Source organism: Jaculus jaculus, unplaced genomic scaffold (assembly GCF_020740685.1).
Source record: "Jaculus jaculus isolate mJacJac1 unplaced genomic scaffold, mJacJac1.mat.Y.cur mat_scaffold_59_1_489403_arrow_ctg1, whole genome shotgun sequence".
Lineage (NCBI taxonomy): Eukaryota > Metazoa > Chordata > Mammalia > Rodentia > Dipodidae > Jaculus > Jaculus jaculus.
In genome coordinates, this window is record NW_025423506.1 from 110675 (window position 1) to 134539 (window position 23865).

At 39.0% G+C, this 23865-nt stretch overlaps 1 pseudogene; it reads right to left on the reverse strand.

Annotated features, from left to right (window-relative positions):
- Nucleotides 1-21008: 21008 nt before the first annotated feature.
- LOC123457478 lies at nt 21009-21677 on the reverse strand (annotated as a pseudogene).
- Between the last annotated feature and the right edge of the window lie 2188 nt (nt 21678-23865).

Genomic DNA, 23865 nt, shown 5'->3' on the forward strand with positions numbered 1-23865 from the left:
ACTTCCTTGGTTAGATTTATTCCAAGGTATTTAATTGTTTTGATGCAATTGTGAATGGGAGTGATTCTCTGATTTCATCCTCTGTGTGCTTGCTGTGACAATATAAGAAGGCTACTAATTTCTGTGAATGTATTTTGTATCCTGCTACATGACTATAAGTGTTTATCAGGTCTAACAGTTTGCTGGTAGAGTGTTTAGGGTCCTTTATGTATAGAATCATATCATCTGCAAATAATGATAAATTGATCTCTTCCTTTCCAATATGTATCCATTTTTATGTGTGTCTCTTACCTTATTGCTCTGGCTAAGACTCCCAGTCCTATATTAAATAAAAGTGGGGACAGTGGATACCCTTGTCTTGTTCCTCGTTTTAGTTGAAAAGTTTCATACATTTCTTCATTTAGCATTATTCTGGCTGTAGGTTTGTCATAAACAGCCCTTTTTATATTGAGATATGTTCCTTCCATTCCCAGTTTCTGTAGGACTTTTATCATGAAGGGATGTTACATATTGTCAAATTCTTTTACTAGATCTAACGAGATGATCATTAGAGTCCATTTACATAATGTATTACTTTTTTGATTTGTTTATATTAAACCATTCCTGCATCTCTGGGATAAAGCCTACTTGGTCAGGGTGAATAATCTTTCTTATATATTCTTTTATTCTTTTTGCCAATATTTTGTTGAGAATTTTTGCATAGATGTTCGTGAGCAAGGCTGTTCTGTAATTTTCTTGTTTTGTTCTATCTTTGGTTTTGGTATCATGGTACTGTTGATTTCATAGATGGAGTTTGGTAGGATTCCTTCCTTTTCTATTTAATGGAAAAGTTTGATATGCATTGGTGCAAGTTACTCCATGAATGTCTGGTAAAATTCACCAGTGAATCCATCTGGGCCTGGACTTTTTTAGTTGGGCTTTTTTTTTTTTTTTATAACTGCTTGGATATCTCTACGTGTTCTAGGTTTATTTAAGTGGTTAATTTCATGTTGATTTAACTTGGTTAAATCATATAAATCAAGAAAATCCCCTATTTCTTTCAGATTGCTCAAAGTCAGTGGAGTATATGTTCTTATAGAATGTCCTTAGGATTATTTTTTTAATTTCTCTGGTATCTTTTGTAATAGTGCCTTTTTGTCTCTAATTTTATTAATTTGTGACTCTTCTATCTGTCTTTTGGTCAAATTTGCTAAGGGTTTATCAAGCTTGTTTATCCTTTCAAAGAACCAACTCTTTGTTTCATTGATTCTTTTAGATTTTTTTTTTCTTTTCATTTCTGTGTCATTAATTTCAGCAATAATCTTTATTCTTTCTTCCCATATACTGATTTTTTGTTTGCCTTGTTCTTCTTTTTCCAAGACCTTAAGGTGAAGCACTAACTTGTTAACTTGAAACCTTTCTAATTTATTAGTATAGACACTTAACGCTGTAAATTTCCCTCTTAGGACAGCATTTTGTATGTCCCAAATGTTTTGGTATGTTGTGTTTTCATTACTTTTTGATTCTATGATTTTTTTAAAAAAATTGTTCTTGATTTCTTCATTGACCCACTAATCATTTATTAGTGTATTACTAATTTGATCCCTTTGCGATCAGATAGAGTGTAAGGAATTATATAAATTTTCCTATATTTGCTAAGGTTTGATTTGTGTCCTAATATATGGTCTATTTTAGAGAATGTTCCATGAGCTGGTGAAAAGAATGTGTATTCTGCAGCACTTTGATGAAACGTCCAGTGGATATCTGTTAGGTCCCTTTGTTCTACAACCTCATTTAATCCACATGCATCTCTGTTTATTTTTTGATGGGAGGACCTGTCAAATGATGAGAATGTGGTGTTGAAGTTACCCATTACAACTGTGTTTGGTGTTTTCTGTGACCTTTGTTCTAATAGTGTTTGTTTGATGAAATTGGGAGCCCCCAAGTCAGGTGCATATATGTTGAGGATTGTAGTGTCCTCCTGTTGGAGAGTCCCTTTAATCAATATAAAGTGACCTTCCTTATGTTTCCTAACTAATGTTGATTTGAATTCTACCCCAATAGATATTAGGATAGCTATTCCTGCTTGTTTCCTAGGCCTGTTTGCTTGAAATACTGTGATAGTTAAGTTGCTGTCAACTTGATATGTTCAGTAATCCACATAAATCCCTTTTGGGTGGGTCTCCGAGGTTGTGTCCAAGAAGGATTAACTGAAGGAGGAACTCCTTCCCCCAGAGTGAGCCCTTCCCCCAGAGCATGTGGATCTTCTCAGAGGGGGACTTTATATAGGGAAGGTCAGGGTGAAGAGTCCCTTTCTTCTTCCCACTTGGCTGCCTGAGCTGCTTGCTGACTCCCACTGTGTATTGAAGACCAGCATTGACTGAAGACCAGCATCAACTGAAGACCCACGTGGATCAAAACTGAGTGGCTCCTCAGGAAGCCTCCAGACCTTCCAGTACCATATGCAGTGCTAGATTGGCACTTCTGAGGCATCTGGCCACATGGACTGAGCAGCTACCAAATTCCTTAATTCTTTGGCCTGCATCTGCTATTGGACTACTATAAGCTAATCCAATAAATGCCCTTTTAAAAATAATTCATTCTAGCAATTCTGTTCCTCTAGAGAACCATGAATAATACAGATTTTGGTACCATAAGTGGTTCTAGAGAAACAGAATTGTAAAGATGCATTTCTCTAGTGAGGTTGGTGCTATCTGGGGTTGGCTTTCCAACTTCAATGCTACTGAAGGCCCTATTGGTTATAAGGAGAGTGCTTTTACTGGAAATAAGGAGGACAGTGATAATCCATGATGTGCAATAATTAAAGAACTCCATGTGATAGATGTATTTGGTGATCTTGAGTCATGTCTTGTGAAGAGCAAGGAATTTAGTGAATCTGTATTTAAAACATTTGAATACTTGTGGAAAAGTAAGACAAATGAGGAGGCTGGTTGGTTGCTTTTAACATCTCTGGACAAACTACTGAGGGAACAGCAGAAGCTCAAAAAGGAAAATTCCACATTTAAGACCCATAGACATGATCTCAAGGTTTCTAAGGCAGCCTTGGAGTAGTCCCTCTCTAGCCAGAACAGGGCTCAGACTTCAGAAAACTAAACCCAAGCTCTCATAGTGAGATTGGCTAACTTGCAAAGTAAACTCAAGTTCCATCCTCACCAGCTATCAAAAGTTACAGTGAGGACATTGATTGTAAAATAATGTGATCCTCTGACTTGGGATGGTGATGTGTTGGAAGTCCCTGAAGAACCTAGGGACTTAAAAATGTCAGATTCTGAAGATGTTATTTTGGATGAAGATATAACATCCCCTCCCTTGGCAGCAGTTGTAGCCCCACCTCCTCACCCTAAAATATGACCTTCCCTACCCTTGCCTGTGGGAATGAATCCCTCTTTGTCTGAGGAATCAGCAGAAGGTGTGGGTGCTTCTCAATCCCCATCCATCTTTGCCTGTAGGTCTACAACAAGATGGAAGGCTAGGCGGACCCCTAAAGGTGATAGAAAGTGTGACACAAGAGGAGGTGTGGTACATTCTTAAAGAACTTCAGGAGATTTATAACTTGTACAAGTAGAAGAATAGGGAATATGTGTGGGAATGGATTTTAAGGGTGTGGGATGATGGAGGAAGGAACATAAGATTCTATCAGGCTGAATTTACTGAAATAGGCCATTGAGTAGTAATTTTAGATGTAACACTGCAGCTCATGTACTTGGAAGGGGTGGAAAGAGTTTAATTAGTTGGCTGAAGTATGGATCTAAAGATGGCCTACTATGACTGAGCTTGATGTGCTTGATATCCATTGGCTTAATGTTGATGAGGGGATTAAAAAGCTCAAAGAACCTGGAATGCAGGAGTGGATTTACCATGTAAATTCATCTTTGCCCCCACAATGGGAGTGTCCAGAAGATGTGTCCTTCATTAAGACTATAAGAAACAGATTTGCCTCTTCCAGTCAAGATGGCGAATGCATAATTGTGCTGCACCTCCCCAGGAAAGAAAGGCAAGGTGTTAAGAGTTCACTAGGTCCTTTAGGGGAGAGCAATCTCTAATAAGTTGCCAGTGGGAGGGTGCATAGGGGGAAAAAAAACAGGAATCGTTGATTCCCCCTCTCATGGGTAACCATCAGTCTCCCACAACCCCCCCCCCCCCCAAGCAGTTGCTGTAGCTATAGTCCCAGCCTCAGGAAATTCCCACACTTACTGTAGGAACGGCGACTCAGGCCAGCATAGTACCACTTGCCTCACTGCACAGGGGTGGTCATCCTGCTACCACTGCCCACGCATGACCTCAGGCAGGCTTCACCCACTGGCTTGCTCAGGCTCAGGCTTGATCCATCCATCTGTCCACCATGTGTGCTGCCCATCTGCCCATGCAAGCTTAGCCAGGACTCCCTATTTAACCAATTATTGTTCAACCCCCGCCCCCGTCCACACGTGAGCTCAGGCCCATTCTACCTGCCCTCATGAGTTCAGGATCACTCTGACTGTCCCTCCCACCCAGCACCAGCTCAGGCCCAATTACCCATCTACCATGCCAGCTGCCTGAGCATCAGCCTGCCACTGGTGTCCTGCTTTGCAACAGCTCAGGCTGCATTCACATCCCACCTCAGGCTGCTTCGGCTTCCACTTGTGAGCACAGGCTGATTCACTCACCCATATGTTGGCTCAGAACCACTCTGCCCATCTGCTTGCCTGCCTCCTAGCTCAGGCCAGCACCCCAAAGAGGCACTTCTTCCCCTGCCCATTGAGACCACAGACCTACTCTCTGCCCATACACTGTGATGGGCCAACCACAGGGCAAAACATAATATGAAAAGTCAATTGCAAGTAAATCCAGTAAGATTACTCAGTCCTACAATGAATATCTCTAATCAAAACATAGAAGAGACACTAGGATCAGAACACCAAAATGAAGCTATGAGCAATGCAACCCTGACCAAGCTCTTGGAAGAACTTGCAGAAAAGCAACAAAGGACCAATAATTGTGTGGATGAGGCCAGCACTAGACTAGACCTAATAGATAAGATTTTGGAGGGAATTCAAAGACAGTTAAGAGATATGAAGGAGAAAAAAAAAAAAAGAGGACCTCAAAAATCAGCTGGTGTTGCTAAATGAAGATATAAAGAAATGGAAGGATGGGGTCACCGAGCTCAGCTGGCAGCGGTGAGCAGGCCATGCAGATGGCGTGGCAGCCCGAAGCCTGCAGCCTGGCGCTCCTTTGCTCAGTGATGATCCTGAGGCCACATGAGTAATGGCTTGCCTCTTTGTTCTGGGGTCTCCTCTGGCTGCCTCGGGCCGTGCTCGGTCTCTCAACCTTCCTTCGGCTCATGCCACACGGATGTGAATGCTGCTGCTGGGCCGGGGCTTGTGCTTGGGGCTGGAGGAGGAGCAGCAGCGGGTCAGCATGTGATGGGGAGCTGCTGCTGGATGCAGTGATTCAGGCTGCTCCACAAGGAAGCAGGCTGACTGCAGCGAGCAGGAGGTGGTGGAGGATCTAAGTATTTTAGAACATGCTCAACAGGTGAGCACTTAACTATAGAGTTTGAGAATCTAGTAGAAAGCAATGAAGGGAGAGCCCAAGAAGCAGTCATAGGCCACTTACTGCAGAGACATAGGTTTGCAGACTGGATTAAAAAGCAGGATCCTACAATTTGTTGTCTCCAAGAAACTCACCTTTCTATAAAGGATAGATATTATCTTAGGGTGAAAGGTTGGAAAACGGTGTTTCAATCAAACGGGCCTAGAAAACAAGCAGGGGTTGCTATCCTAATATCTGACAAGGTAGACTTCATCCAACATTAGTCAAGAAAGATAAGGAAGGTCACTTTATATTGATTAAGGGCACACTCCAACAGGAGGACATTACAATCCTAAACATATATGCACCTAACATGGGGGCTCCCAAATTCGTCAAACAAACACCACTAGAAATAAGGTCACAGATAACACCAAACAAAGTGGTGTTGGGTGACTTTAACACCTCACACTCATCAATTGACAGGTCATCCCGGGAAAAAATAAACAGAGAGGTATCTGGACTAAATGAGGTCATAGAAGAAATGGACCTAACAGATATATACAGGACATTTCATCCAAAGGCTGCAGAATATACATTATTTTCTGCAGCACATGGAACATTCTCTAAAATAGACCATATATTAGGACACAAAGCAAATCTTAACAAATTCAGGAAAATTGAAATAATTCCTTGCATTCTATCTGACCACAATGGACTTAAACTACAAATCAGTACCAAGAAAGGCTATAGAGCATACACAAAATCATGGAAACTAAACAATACACTACTTAACAATGAATGGGTCAATGAAGAAATCAAGAAGGAAATCAAAAAATTTATAGAGTCAAACGATAATGAGAACACAGCATATCAAAATTTCTGGGACACAATGAAGGCAGTTTGAAGAGGTAAATTTATAGCCTTAGGTGCCTATATTAAGAAGATAGAAAGTAAACGACCTAATGCTTCACCTTAAAGCCATGGAAAAAGAAGAACAAGGCAAACCAAAAATCAGTAGATGGGAAGAAATAATAAAGATTAGGGCAGAAATTAATTAAATAGAAACCAAAAAAAAAAAAAAATCCAAAGAATTAATGAAACAAAGACTTGTTTCTGTGAAAGGATAAACAGGATTGATAAACCCTTAGCAAATCTGACCAAAAGAAAGAGAACAGACACAAAATAATAAAATCAGAGATGAACAAGGTAACATCACAACAGATTCCGGAGAAATTAAAAAAAATCATAGTGACATATTATAAAAGCACATACTCCACAAAGTATGAAAATCTGAAAGAAATGGATGATTTCCTTGATCTATATGACCTACCTAAATTAAATCAAAATTAGATTAATCACTTAAATAAACCTATAACAAACATGGAGATCTGAAGAGTTATCAATAATCTCCCAACTAAAAAAGCCCAGGCCCAGATGGATTCACTGCTGAATTTTACCAGACCTTTAAGGAAGAGCTAACACCATTGCTTCTTAAGCTTTTCCAGGAAATACAAAAAGAAGGAATTCTACCAAACTCCTTGTATGAGGCCAGCATCACCCTGATACCAAAACCAGGCAAAGATAGAACAAAAAAAGAAAATTACAGACCAATCTCCCTCATGAACATAGATGCAAAAATTCTCAATAAAATATTGGCAAACACAATACAAGAGTATATCAGAAAGATCATTCACCTTGACCAAGTAAGCTTTATCCCAGAGATGCAGGGATGGTTCAACATATTACTAAATGGGGAAAAACTGGAAGCTTTTCCACTAAAATCAGGAACAAGAAAAGGGTGTCCACTGTCCCCACTTTCATTTAATATAGTTTTGGAAGTCTTAGCCATAGCAATAAGGCAAGAGACACACATAAAAGGGATACAAATTGGAAAGGAAGAGATCAAGTTATCATTATTTGCAGATGACATGATTCTATACAAAAAGGACCCTAAAGACTCTACTAGCAAAAAGTTAGAGCTGATCAGAACCTACAGTCAAGTAGCAGGATACAAAATAAATACACAGAAATCAGTAGCCTTCATATATGCTAACAACAAACACACAGAGGATGAAATCAGAGAATCACTCCCATTCACAATTGCATCAAAAAAATAAATAAATAAATAAAGTACCTTGGAATAAACCTAACCAAGGAAGTAAGGAATCTCTACAATGAGAACTTTAAAACACTCAAGTGAGAAATTGCAGAAGACACTAGAAAGTGGAGAAACATCACTTGTCCTGGATTGGAAGAATCAATATTGTGAAAATGGCAATCTTACCTAAAGCAATCTACACAGTGAATGTAATCCCTATCAAATTTCCAAAGGCATTCTTCAAGGAAATAGAAAAAACAATCCAAAAATTCATTTGTAATCACAAAAAACCTCAAATATCTAAAATAATACTGAACAACAAAAATAAGGCTGGTGGTATCACCATACCTGATTTTAACCTATACTACAGAGCCATAGTAACAAAAACAGCATGGTACTGGCACAAAAACAGACATGTAGATCAGTGGAACAGAATAGAGGACCCAGATGTAAGCCCAAGTAACTATAGCCACCTTATGTTTGAAAAAAATGCCCAAATCCTCATTGGAGAAAAGATAGCCTCTTCAGCAAATGGTGCTGGGAAAACTGTATATATATCTGTAGAAGGATGAAAATAGATTCTTCTCTCTCTCCATGCACAAGAATTAAGTCCAAATGGGTTAAAGACCTTAAAATCAGACCTGAAACTCTGAAACTGCTAGAGGAAAAAGTAGGGGAAACCCTGCAACATATTAGTCATGGCAAAGACTTTCTGAATTCAACCCCAATTGCTTAGGCAATAAAACCACAGATTAATCACTGGGACCTCATGAAATTACAAAGATTTTGTACTGCGAATGACATAGTGAAAAAAGCAAAGAGGCAACCTACAGAATGGGAAAAAATCTTCACCAGCTTTATATCTGATAGAGGATTAATATCTAGGAGATACAAAGTACTTAAAAAGTTAAATAATAAGGAATCAAACAAGCCAATCAAAAAATGGGCTATGGAGCTAAATAGAGAATTCTCAAAGGAAAAAATACGAATGGCATATAAGCATTTAAAAACATGTTCTACGTCACTAGTCATCAGGGAAATGCAGATTAAAACTACATTGAGATTCCATCTCACTCCTGTCAGATTGGTCACCATCATGAAGAAAAATGATAATAAATGTTGGTGGTGATGTGGAAAAAGAGGAACCCTTCTACACTACTGGTGGGAAAGCAATCTGGTCCAGCCTTTGTGGAAATCAGTGTTGAGTTCCTAAAACAACTATACATTGATCTACCATATGACCCAGCTATAGCACTCCTAGGCATATATCCGAAGAACTCATCTCATTTCCTTAGACTATGTGCTCAACCATGTTTATTGCTGCTCAATTTATAATGGCTGGGAAATGGAACAAGCCTAGATGTTCCTCAACTGATGAGTGGATAATGAAGATGTGGCACAATGGAGTTCTACTCAGCGGTAAAGAAAAATGAAGTTATGAAATTTGCAGATAAATGGATGGACCTGGAAAGGATTATACTAAGTGAGATAACCCAGGCCCAGAAAGCCAAGTGCCACATATTCTCTCTCTTGTGGATTGGGCTTCTGCATGAGAAGGAAAGTACTTAGTAGCAGAGGCCAGTAAGTTAAAAAGGAGACATAAACAGAAGAGAAAGGAAGGGAGGAGGGTACTTAATAGGTTGATATTATATATATTTAAATACAACGATTGAGATGGGGAGGTAATATGATGGAGAATGGAATTTCAAAGGGGAAAGCGTCGGGGGGGGGAGGGAGGGAATTACCATGGGATTTTTTTTTTATAATCATGGAAAATGTTAATAAAAAAAAAAAAGAAATGCAAGGATGAATTCCAAGAAATATCAAGAAAATCAGAAAATGATGTGAAAAGGGAGGATGGAATCTAGTCCTGGAAAAGTAGTAGAAAATGCAAACCTAATTGAACAAGTCCAAAACTGTAGAAGCTCTCAAGAATAGAGTCAGCCATGTGGAGGATAGAAACACTGACCTGAAATACTAAACTGAAGAAACAGTAAGGCAGTTCAAAAGTTTCAATCAGTTCAAAAATTTCTGTGAACAGAACATGAGGGAATTGTGGGATACCCTTAAACTTCAGGAAATTCTCTACACAGAAGAATCAAATAATCAAACTCAAATGCATACAAAAAGCAGATCACAATAACCAAACTCAGAGAAGGCACAAAAAATTCAAAGTCCATGAAAACACCAAACCACATACACCAACACAATATGGCAGAGATCAAATCAAACCTCAAATCATTACCCTAAATATTAGTGGCCTTAATTCACCCATGAAGAGACACAAACTAACAGCATGGGTCCAAAAATTAGACCCCTCAATTTGTTGTCTTCAAGAAACCCACCTCACCACTAAAGACAGACACAGATACCTCCTCAGGGTGAAAGGGTGGAAAACAATACTCCAAGCAAATGGGAATAAGAAACAAGAAGGCATAGCTATATTAATATCAAATAAAACAGACTTGAAACCAAAAATAATCAAAAAAGAGAAAGAAGGCCACTTCCTACTTATCAAGGGAATGATCCATCAAGAGGATATTACACTCATAAATCTTTATGAACCAAACACTTGGTGTACCACAGTTCATAAAACAAAACCTACTTGACAATAAAACAGAAATAACCACAAACACCATCATAGTTGGGGACTTCAATACACTATTATCAATAATAGATCATCCAAACAGAAACTCAACAGGGAATTAATAGAGCTCAACAAAACCACAGAAAAAATAGACCTAATGGACATCTACAGAATATACCATCCCAAATCCACTGACTACACATTCTTCTCAGGAGCCCATTGAAAATTCCATAAAATAGATCATATACTGGGTCACAAAGCCTGCCTCCATATATTTAGGAAGATTGACATAATTCCCTGCATGACATCAGATCACAATGCTATATTGCTAGAAATGAACAACAAAAGACCCACCATCTCATCAGCTCCTGGAAACTGAATAGAACCATTTTAAACAATAAATAGGTAGTAGATGAAATTGTGACATTTGTAGAAATGAATGACAAAGAGAACACATTGTACCAAAACTTATAGGACACAGAAGATGGCGGCGTAGGTACCACGCCAAAGCAGCCTAGGGGGGAAAAAGCCCAAAAAAACTCAGCAAAATACACACTTTTACTAAAAAGTGAGGTGTATAGGAAATTGAAGTGGCAGCGGAGAAGTAGAAGAGTTCCAGAGCATCCAGAGCCTGCACAGGTGGGAAAAGCAGCTGCGGCAGCTCGGCCAACTGCCACAGTGGCGGCGCACCAGAAAGCCGCCAGGCTCAGCTCCAGCCACAGGAAAAGCCAGGTGCGGGAGCTTTCCCTCACACCGCGCTCTCCACAACTCGGGAAATGTGAGGGGAGAGCAGCAGTGAGCAACGGAGGAGCAGACCGCGAGGTAGAAGAACACGTGGAGCCGCGAGAGAACTGGAGCAGCTGTGGCTCCCTCCCCTCCCCCACTGCCTGAGCCCAGCTCCGATGAACAGAGCAGTGGCCTTGGACTGGCCACGCCAACTTGAGCTGACAGGGGAACCCAAGCAGGAGCAGAGTTCGGCAGCAACATCAGTGGCTCCAGCACCGGTAACAGCGGCCCCAGCAGCAGCAGACCCAGGAGTGGCAGCAGCGGCAGACTCGGCAGCAGCAGCTTCAGGGGGAGCAGCGGCAGTGGACAAAGCAGCAGCAGCTTCAGCAGCAGTGGTGGCTCCAGCAGTGGCAGCTACAGCAGCAGCAGAGGCAGCACCAGCGGTGGGTCCAGCAGCAACACCTTCAGCAGCAGTGGCTACAGACCCAGCAGGGGCAGCTTGAGCAGCAGCAGTTCCAGCAGCAGGGGTGCTGATATGCAGGGCCACACATGCCAGGCTCGGTTTGCCCCACAGGAAAAGCAAGTGCCCAGCTCCAGAAATCAGAACAGCAGCCTGAAGACCCAGGCAGCAACTTGACTGAGACCAAAATCATCCAAGGTAACTGGGATTGCACCGGGGAAGGGTCTCGAATGGTCACAAGCTGACTTGGATCCCTCAACAGACCAGAAATCTTAACCTCTTTGTTGATAGAGGATCTGGTCGTTATAATAACTACTCTTGCATACATACTCGGGGCTGTTTTTGATTGAATGTGTACAGTGTTTAGTTAAATTTTAGAATCTACCTGTATTTTATTCCACTCAGCTTGCTTGAATACTCCTATAGCAGGGAAACTCAACCCCTAAGAACATCTTTGTAGATACTCTGAGAGTCTTAAGAGCCACACCTAGCACCTTAAGGTCCTACCCTGAAAATATATTACATCAAATCAATTGATACAGCTAAGAATACACAGCTAGCTAGAAAATCCAAGCATTAACTTAATACAAGATGCAAAAATATATACATTATAACACAAGAAACACTAAAAAGCAAGATGATATAAATCCACCTAAAAGTATTAATGCATCAGAAATGTCCTCCAGTGAGAAAGAGTTAAAGGAAATGCCTGAGAAAGAATTCAAAAGAATGATTATAAACATGTTCAAAGAGGTCAAAGAACACATCAAAAGAAACAAAGAAGAAATCAAAGAGGAAATCAAAGGAATCAAAGAAGATGCAGGACACCAATTTCATGAAATAAAGAAGGCAATACAAGACATAAATAAGGAAATAGAAATAATAAAGAAAAACCAGTTAGAATTACTAGCAATGAAGAACACAGTTAATGAAATAAAAAACTCTGTAGAAAATCTCACCAGTAGGATGGATGAGGGAGAGGACAGAATATCTAAGCTAGAAGACCAGGTGGCACAACTAATACAGTCCAACAAAGAGAAAGACAAACTTATAGAAAAATATGACTGGGAATTTCAAGACATTCGGGATACTATGAAAAGATCCAATATAAGAATTCAGGGCATAGTAGAAGGAGAAGAATTCCACTCCAAAGGCATAGTAGGTGTCTTCAACAAAATCATAGAAGAAAATTTCCCCCAAATTGGGAAAGAGGTTCCAATGCAGATACAAGAAGCCTTTAGAACCACAGCCAGACAAAATCCTGAAAGAACCTCTCCTCACCATATTATAATCAAACTTCCAAACACACACACCAAAGAAAAAAGATTGAAAGCAGTTAGAGAGAAAAATCAAGTTACTTACAAAAGCAAGCCCATCAGGATTACAGCAGATTATTCAAAACAACCTTTTAAAGCCAGAAGGGCTTGGAGTGATATATTCCAAGTTCTGAAAGATAACAACTGTCAACCAAGGTTACTTTATCCTGGAAAGTTATCCATTCAAATAGATGGAGAAATAAAGACATTCCATGACAAAAGAAGGTTAAAGGAGTATTTGAAGACAAAACCAGCTCTACAGAAAATACTTGATAGAATCCTCCATGCTGAAGAAAAGGAAAAGTACACATATAAGGAAACTAGAAAAAACAAGTAATACTCAAATACTAGTTAACAGAAGAGAGCACAGGTAGAACCAGAACCACAAAAAAAAAAAAAAAAGGCAAACATAAATACACACCTTTCAATAATATCTTTTAATATCAACGGCCTCAATGCCCAACCAAAAGACATAGATTTGCAGAATGGGTTAAAAAGCAGGATCCTACAATTTGTTGTCTCCAAGAAACTCACCTTTCTACAAAGGATAGACATTATCTTAGGGTGAAAGGTTGGAAGACGGTGTTTCAAGCAAATGGGCCTAGAAAACAAACAGGGGTTGCTATCCTAATATTGGACAGGGTAGACTTTAGTCCGACGTTAGTCAAGAAAGATAAGGAAGGTCACTTTATATTGATTAAGGGCACACTCCAACAGGAGGACATTACAATCCTAAACATATATGCACCTAACATGGAGGCTCCCAAATTCGTCAAACAAACACTATTAGAACGAAGATCACAGATAACACCAAACACAGTGGTGGTGGGTGACATCACAACAGATTCCAGAGAAATTCAAAAAATCATAGGGACATACTATAAAAGCATATATTCCACAAAGTATGAAAATCTGAAAGAAATGGATGATTTCCTTGATCTATATGACCTACCTAAATTAAATCAAAATGAGATTAATCACTTAAATAGACCTATAACAAACATGGAAATCTGAAGAGTTATCAATAATCTCCCAACTAAAAAAAGCCCAGGCCCGGATGGATTCACTGCTGAATTTTACCAGACCTTTAAGAAAGAGCTAACACCATTGCTTCTTAAGCTTTTCCAAGAAATAGAAAAAGAAGGAATTCTACCAAACTCCTTCTATGAGGCCAGCATCACCCTGATACCAAAACCAGGCAAAGATAGAACAAAAAATGAAAATTACAGACCAATCTCCCTCATGAACATAGATACAAAAATTCTCAACAAAATATTGGCAAACAGAATACAAGAGTATATCAAAACGATCATCCACCCTGACCAAGTAAGCTTTATCCCAGAGATGCAGGGATGGTTCAACATACACAAATCTATAAATGTAATACATTACATAAACGGGTTGAAGGACAAAAATCACATGATCATCTCATTGGACGCAGAGAAAGCATTTGACAAAATCCAACATCCCTTCATGATAAAAGTCCTACAGAGACTGGGAATAGAAGGAACATATCTCAATATAATAAAGGCTATTTATGACAAGCCTACAGCCAACATATTACTAAATGGGGAAAAACTGGAAGCTTTTCCACTAAAATCAGGAACAAGACAAGGGTGTCCACTGTCCCCACTTCTATTTAATATAGTTTTGGAAGTCTTAGCCATAGCAATAAGGCAAGAGACACACATAAAAGGGATACAAATTGGAAAGGAAGAAATCAAGTTATCATTATTTGCAGATGACATGATTCTATACATAAAGGACCCTAAAGACTCTACTAGCAAGCTGTTAGAGCTGATCAAAACCTACAGCAATGTAGCAGGATACAAAATAAATACACAGAAATCAGTAGCCTTCATATATGCTAACAACAAACACACAGAGGATGAAATCAGAGAATCACTCCCATTCACAATTGCATCAAAAAAAATAAAATACCTTGGAATAAACCTAACCAAGGAAGTAAAGAATCTATACAATGAGAACTTTAAAACACTCAAGCGAAAAATTGCAGAAGACACTAGAAAGTGGAGAAACATCCCTTGTTCCTGGATTGGAAGAATCAATATCGTGAAAATGGCAATCTTACCTAAAGCAATCTACACATTTAAGCAATCCCTATCAAAATTCCAAAGGCTTTCTTCATGGAAATAGAAAAAACAATCCAAAAATTCATTTGGAATCACAAAAAACCTCGAATATCTAAAATAATACTGAGCAACAAAAAAGAGGCTGGTGGTATCACCATACCTGATTTTAACCTATACTATAGAGCCATAGTAACAAAAACAGCATGGTACTGGCACAAAAACAGACATGTAGATCAGTGGAACAGAATAGACGACCCAGATGTAAGCCCAAGTAGCTATAGCCACCTGATATTCGATAAAAATGCCAAAAATACTCATTGGAGAAGAGACAGCCTCTTCAGCAAATGGTGTTTTGAAAACTGGATAAATATCTGCAGAAGGATGAAAATAGATTCTTCTCTCTCGCCATGCACAAGAATTAAGTCCAAATGGATTAAAGACCTTAACATCAGACCGGAAACTTTGAAACTGCTAGAGGAAAAAGTAGGGGAAACCCTTCAACATATTGGTGTTGGCAAAGTCTTTCTGAATACAGCCCCAATTGATCAGGCAATAAAACCACAGATTAACCACTGGGACCTAATGAAATTACAAAGATTTTGCACCGCAAAGGACACAGTGAAAAAAGCAAAGAGGCAACCTACAGAATGGGAAAAAATCTTCGCCAGCTATATATCTGATAGAGGATTAATATCTAGGATATACAAAGAACTCAAAAAGTTAAATAATAAGGAATCAAACAAGCCAATCAAAAAATGGGCTATGGAGCTAAATAGAGAGTTCTCAAAGGAAGAAATACGAATGGCATATAAGCATCTAAAAAAATGTTCTACGTCACTAGTCATCAGGGAAATGCAGATTAAAACTACATTGAGATTCCATCTCACTCCTGTCAGATTGGCCACCATCATGAAAACAAATGATCATAAATGTTGGCAGGGATGTGGAAAAAAAGGAACCCTTCTGCACTGCTGGTGGGAATGCAATCTGGTCCAGCCATTGTGGAAAACAGTGTGGAGGTTCCTAAAACAGCTAGAGATTGATTTACCATATGACCCAGCTATAGTGCTCCTAGGCATATATCCAAAGGACTCATCTCATTTCCTTAGAAGTACATGCTCAACCATGTTTATTGCTGCTCAATTTATAATAGCTGGGAAATGGAACCAGCCTAGATGTCCCTCAACAGATGAGTGGATAATGAAGATGTGGTACATTTATACAATGGAGTTCTACTCAGCAGTAAAGAAAAATGAAGTTATGAAATTTGCAGAAAAATGGATGGACCTGGAAAGTATTATACTAAGTCAGGTAACCCAGGCCCAGAAAGCCAAGTGCCACATGTTCTCTCTCATATGTGGATCCTAGCTACAGATGACTGGGCTTCTGCGTGAGAATGAAAATACTTAGTAGCAGAGGCCAGTAAGTTGAAAAGGAGACATAAAGGGTGGAGAAAGGAAGGGAGGAGGATACTTAATAGGTTGATATTGTATATATGTAATTACAATGATTGTAATGGGGAGGTAATATGATGGAGAATGGAATTTCAAACGGGAAAGTGTGGGGGTGGGGAGGGAGGGAATTACCATGGGATATATTTTATAATCATGAAAAATGTTAATAAAAATTAAAAAAAAATAATATTCAAACTGAAAATTACTAGACAGAGAAACTGAAGTCTAGTGCAAACTTTTCCTTTGAAATGAGGAGATCTGTCTGTACTGCATTTTTAGACTGTGAACATAACGGGTCTCCTGTGACAGCAAAACCAGGCGGATAATAGCAGAGGGCGCAAGTGCCCAAGATGTAAGACTGGGAAGAGGACAATTGCTTTTTGTGAAGTAAAGCTAAACATATGCGATGACCTCATCCTCAACCGATTCTTTCTAAGTATTAATATCCTATTATCTTGCTCAAAATTAAAATTCATTTTATATTTCAGATAATTTGGGTCAATTGGGCCAGGTTATTGAGTTATGTATTACATTGTTCCAGAAAAAAATACACACACACAATATATATATATATATATATATATATATATATATATATATATATATACTACTAATATTGCTACAAACACATGAACAATACAAAAGATTACTCTAATTTTTTTATAAAATCGACTCAAATATTATTCACTAATGGAAACATCCATCAACTTCATTCTATGGCATAAAATACACACTCGAAAGAAATTCAATCTTTTCATTGTAAAGCATTTCCAAGTGGTTTACAAGAATGAAGAAAAAGAAAACATACACATGTGGTAAAGTTAGTTGCTCAGTAGCATTTGTAGCCAAACAAAATTCCCCCTGAAACTTCCCTGGTGCTGCTAGGGACATAGCTCCATTGACACAGTGCCTGCCTAGCATGTACAGAGCCTGGAGTTTGATCCCTACTGGCATTGCAGAGTACAGGCCACTCGGGAGGTGGAGATAAGAGGATCAGAAGTCCAAGATCATCTTCAGCTACATAGAAATCTAGAAGCCAGATGTTGACGTTGGTGTTTGATGTCCTTTTGATCACTCGCCTCTTTATTTTACTGACAGGGTCACTTACTTCAGGCCAGAGCTCGCAGATTCAGCCAGTCTGGCTAGCCAGCCTTTTCCTGGGAAAGAAACTGGAAAGAAAACTGCTTAGCTGGAGCAGGGTCTGTCCAGTAGTTTTCGGGAAGCTTGTTACAAGTACGGACTCAAGAAGGAAGTCCAGGCTCTTGATTGGAGTGTCTCTCACAACAACCCCATGGATGGGGTCCAGATCAAATTCACTTCAAATAAAGCTGCTTAGCACATCAGGTTAATTAAAAGAACAATTTCAGTGTGATTATTCCATAATATTTTAGTTAGTGAAAAGCTCTCACCTCCTCTGAATCCTCCCTGACATTGAAGACCACACACAATGCCCATGCTTTCTTGATACCCTCCCATGTTCCTTCTCTTATGACTCATCTGCCGCTAGCCTATGCTTCCTGGCCATGATAATAGTCTCTGTCTGAGTGCCAGCTTCATCTACCGCATCAGAGGGGCATAGCCTGTGCTCCTTCACAGCTCACTGGACTGTTCTCTGCTATGTAAAACAATCCATACACATTTGTTGAATAACTGCTAATTAAAAGACATTGAATGATAAGCTTTACTAACTTAAAAATTAAATGTCTCTAAGTTTTACTTTTAAGAAATGTCTTTCTGGACTCTTGGCAGCTTGCAGCACTTCACCGCATGTCCTTTCCTCAGGCCTGGTGCCCCTGTCATCTAGTCTCCTGAAAAGAATTTTACTTCTGCAAAATTTAGCTCAAAAGCCACCACTATGTAGCCTTATCAAATATCTATTGACTTGAACTCTGGTATTTGTTTTATACTGCTTATAAGCAGTTTTATATGCTGTTCACTCATTAGGTGATAAAACACAGAGGGAATCAGAGATGTATACTACCAGAGTGTTAACACACACTAGGGACTCTTTGGAATCAGTGAATACACTGCTGGTTTAGAAGATAGAACCCTGCTTATCTCAAGTGAGGGTGCCTGTATGAAGCCTTCTACAATGCCAGGTGATGTCAGCTGCGTGGAATGACCATAATGATAAGCAGCATGAATCACTTAATACAAATGTTTGCCTCATAAAAAGTGCCACAGTAGCTATATAAAGTCATAAATAAAATGGTACATTATAAATAGTTCTGGCAGTGATATGGTAATATTTTTCACTGGATTGATTATTCACTGACAGTACTCAACATGGTCCTACAAATGCATCAACTGTGAAATGAATAGCTATTAAGTTTATTGATTTTCTGATTTCCATTGATAGCTAACAAGCCAAAGCTACACATCAATATTTGTATTAGTAATACCCAAGAGCTAACAATTTTGACAAATGAAACCTCAAAAGTTTGATGCGATGGAATTCACTCAGGGAAAAGAAGATACAATTTTAGAAGTGACAAGTGACCTCTGTGGGTGCTCTCAAAGGTCCCTATTATTGTTTATTTATCTTCAAAGTCGACTACACGGTTCTCAGACCAACAGTGGCAGAATCACCTATTTGTTAGGAAGTCAATTACTAGTATCACCTCAGATTCGCTGAATCAGAAATAAATCAGTTTCTCCATGGTTTTGAGGCATATTAAAGTTTGAGAATCATTGGTATATCTTTTATCAAGAAAAACCCAATATTTAAAATATATGAATATATGGCAGACACATGAAATCAAATTTAAATTCCAATCCAAGGAAGAATAATTATTTACAACAAATTTTAAGACCTAACTGGACTTCTAGGTATATAACCAGGACTATTACACTAATATTTAATGTCCAGAGCAAAGAATTTAGGCTAGAGAGAATATAGTGGAACAGATACCATGGAACATATAATTTTTCAGATAATTTCTGCAAATGCTTTCATCTATGTATGTACACACACACACACAAACACAAACACACTGGTTTTAGCATTACATTCAAACATTGATTTGAGCCAAGGATGAGTTATTCTTTTCAGTAAAAAGCAAAACAGCGAATATTTTCAGCTGTGTAGGCCCTGTGATCTGTTACAACTGGTTATTATGTAGCACAAAAGCAACTTTAGAAAATATATAAATAAATGAATGTGACTTCTGTTCCAGTAGGACTTTTTAAAATTTTTTTTATGGTGACTTAAATTTTATATTCTTAAAAGGTGGTTATTTTTGCAATGCCAAGGCTATAGGATTGTATGAAGAAACAATGTATCTCCTTTTCCTTAACCAAGCTTTTTTTTTTTAAACTTTCTTCACAAAGGCAATTTTTTTTTGTTAATCTCATAGATAATGATATAAAACAAGTGAACAAGCTTTCTCCAAAGGACTATACAGTAAAAATTTTAGGTTTTATACCTACTTATGGTCTCTGTCATGTATTCTTTTATAACCTCTTAAAAAAGTAAAAACCACTTTTAGTTTGTACTATACAATAAAAAGACTAGTCTAGGCTTGGTCTATGTGTGGTAGTCTGTTTATCCCTGGTATAAAATACCTACTTCGTCTTTTCAGAGAAACGGCTCTCTCCAGGCAGCTGTTGCCCAACGTAGGGCAGGACCTGATTTACAAGTGAGCACTGTTAGACAGAAGTAGATGTGAAGAGTCTCTGATCACTTGATTCCATCTGTTCATTTTACAAATGTGCTGAACACCTACTATGTACATTTGTTTTAGCAAGATTTTTCTCCAGTGTTCTCTACAAAACAATTCTTCTAGTTTCTCTAAACCAGAATTTAGGTTTCACAGTCTAATTTTAGGTTAAATTAGAATTCAAAACAAGAGGGAATTCATGATTATAAAAAAAATGAATCTAGCTAACAATATCTTTTCAGTCAATATAAGTACATTCTTCTTAAAGTCACAGTCTACATGAGGAAAAATATGTAATGCTATTATGCTATTAAAAGATACCTTTTTACCCCATACTTTATTCTGTATGTGTGGTATTGGGGATCAAACCCAGCTAGTACATGCCAAGGAAGCACTTTACCACTAACTACATCCCCAGCCCAGGCTGAAACTTTTTCAGAAATATGTTGCCACATCCATAACACCCTCAGACAATTCCTTCCCACTTCCCTAATTTGCTTTCATGTCATAAAATGTGGATCCAGGCAGGGATCTTTAACAGCCATTTCAGCCATAAACTACTACTACAGCCAAGCATGGTGGCTCATGTCTGTAATCTCAGCACTGAGGAGCCTGAGGCAAGAGTACTGTCATGAGCTAAAGGCCAGCTTGGACTACTGAGTGAGATTCTATCTCAAAATAAAAAAACAGATTAGATTTAAGGGCACATATTGCCTCCAAAGAAATTTGCAATTCTGCTTTTTTTTTTATTATAGAGGGAATGAATAGACATGCTTCCTCCAGGATAAAAACTGTAACTGTTAGCTTTTTGAATCAAAAATGAGGGACACCTTTAAAAATTAAAAAGCCAGAAGGAACACAGAACCTCAGTATTAAAAAAATAAAGGCCCCTATTTAAGATCTTTGGTAAAGACACTATAGTTGATTGCCCACACCACCAAAACATGGCACATTTTGTAGTTCAAAGTGACTGTGATTTTCCTTTTAACTATTTAAACAGAAGGACCAATGCCTTGGGAGATCATGAGAAATGTAATGGCCTCCCATTTCTCTTACACACATGCACACAGAATCATTCCGTGGGTAGAAGGAAAAGGGCCGGCGTTATCGTTTCCTTTTCCCTCTCTGTGTTCTTTTCTTTTCCTTTTCCTTGCGCTCCTGCTTGGCTAGTTTGTCCCTTTCTCTCTGCAGTTTGTCCTTCTCCTTCTTCCTCTGGGACTCATCCCGAAGTGAGTCTTGCTCCAGTTTCCCAGCATTGAGAACATCTTCCACGTTGGTATTTCGGAATAGGGATTTGTCAGAACCACTGTTCACTGTCGAGGCACCTGAGTCACCCTTTTCATCTGCCTCCTCCTCTTCATCTGTCACGTCAGCATACTGGGCCATCAGGGCGGATTTTCTCTGTTTCTCTTCTTCTGACACCATCCTGGGCTTCACAACAATCTGAGCCTGCTTCTCAATGAGGGTAGCAATGGCCTGCACCTCATCTTCTTTTTTCACTTAGGTGACAACATTCTGCATTTCAGACCATCGTTCTACAATTTCCTTGCAGATATCAAGGAGGGAATCTTCTTCCAGGAAAGCAGAGAGGATACCCTGCCGAGCGTCCAGCCTCTCTTCCTCTTCCTCCTCCTGCAGGGCACCAAGGATGCAGGCGCCGCACACGGCTTGGTCCACTCCCAACGCCTCCAGCCCTCCGTCCAGCCAACACCCAACGCCCCCGCGGTCTGCCTCGCCACGGGCCGCCTAGGCCGCTCCGCTGGGCGCCGGCATCTTGGGGCCAGGCCCAGTAGGACTTTATTTATAAAACCATGTTGCAGGAAAATTTGGCCAAAAGGCTGTACGTTGTTGACCCCTAAGTTAAGCTGTCATGAAAACATATTTCCATTACCAGAACTTCTTAAGTGACCGAAGTGACTGAGGGCACTGTATGCATAGCCAGGAATAAAAATGTTGCATGAAGAATTCACAGTGGAGATAGTGAGTTCTACGAGGAAAATATTTGTAATCTGATAAATTAAGGTTGTGTATACATTGCTAACATTATCCAAAGAATTACATTTTTCAAGATAGATGTTTTTGTATATAGAAATTGTCAATAAAAGATAGATATTGGGGCTGGAGAGATGGCTGACCAGTTAAGCATTTGCCTGCAAAACCAAAGGACCTTGGTTTGATTTCCCAGGACCCACATAAGCCAGATGCACAAGGTGGAGCATGTGTCTGGGGTTGTTTGCTGTGGCTGGAGGCCCTGGTGCACACATTCTCTCTCTCGAATATATATATAAAGATAAATATCTTTGGAGGAGAAATTATAAAGTGCCCACTTCTGCTTAGTATGTCGATATGTATTTAGTATGTATTTGTTAAATATTTGTTGATTTAATGATTAATGAGCTCTATAGTAATGGAAATATTTTCTATTAATCATTGCTGTTTAGAACCAAGTTTCCTGGGGATGTTGCACTCTTTCCTGATGAGCCTACACAAGACTTTGGCTTTGATCCTAAACATTATGTAAATAAATAAAGAAAGAATGATGAGGGCGAATGTAATTAAAGAAAAAAATGAATAAAAAGAACCATGTTGGGCTGGAGAGATGGCTTAGCCGTTAAGCGCTTGCCTGTGAAGCCTAAGGACCCCGGTTCGAAGCTCGGTTCCCTAGGTCCCACGTTAGCCAGATGCACAAGGGGGCGCACGCGTCTGGAGTTCGTTTGCAGAGGCTGGAAGCCCTGGCGCGCCCATTCTCTCTCTCTCCCTCTATCTGTCCTCCTCTCTGTGTCTGTCGCTCTCAAATAAAAAATAAAATTAAATTAACATTAAAAAAACAAAGAGCCATGTTGTGTAAGGTAATATTTTCTTCCTTATGGAATTCAAAATTAAGATGGAAATAAAATGTCTGGTCTTATTTGTGACAAATTTTCTAGATTAGGTTAGTTGAGGTGGAAGACCCACCCTAAATGTGTCTGGCACTATTTCATACACTGAAATTTTGAATGGAATTAAAAGGAGACAGTGAAGTACACAATTTTCATTCATCTCTTCTTCATGATTGTTGATGCAATGTGACTAGCCATTTTATCTTCCTACCACCATAATTTTACCACATCAAATTATGACCCCCCAAAACCCTCCTTCCTTAAGGTTTTTGTCAAGTATTTGTTAAAGCAACAATAAAAGTAACTACTACACAAGTTTTTTTTTTTTTTTTCATTGAGGTGGGATCTCACTCTAACCCAGACTGACCTAGAATTAATCTGTAGTCTCCAGATAGCCTTGAACTCACAGTGATCTTACTACCTCAGTCTCTCAAGTGCTGGAGTTAGAGGTGTAAGCCACTACATCCAGCCTACACGAATTTATTTTATTTTTTTTAAATGAGCACTGAAGCAGTATATTTAAAAAATAGTAAAGGCTTGAAATAAATAGACTAAGTGATTTTTCACTCTGGTCTTAAATTTTTATTCATATTTTTGGCTTCTTGGAATACACCAAAAGGAAAAAAAAAAAACTTTCTGTAACTGAGCGCACCATACAAATCATCCTATTATAAAGCAAAGATTGCTAAAAGAAAGAAACGAAGACAAAGAACATTTCCTCTATTCTATTCTCAAGCTCCTCTTTTATTTCTTATCCATTCCTCTCAAGCTCAACAAATTTAAAAAGTGCAAACTTCAAAACACCTTTTAGACCTTGACTAATGATATTTCAAAATACATCACAATTACGTTTTTTGGGCAACAATCTATTCTTGAATTAGTAGGTGATGGCTAGAGCTTCCTGAAGCATTGGTCAAGAACTACTTAATAAGTCATACTTCAATTCCACAATTCTCTTCCTTTGATGAGGACAAAGGAAGGTTTAATACCACTGTGAACCCTGGAGTTAGGTCAGAATCCTGAGGGAGCGAACTGACATTGAATGCCAATTCTGCCTCTTTCTGTTTATTGCTGGTGCTTCT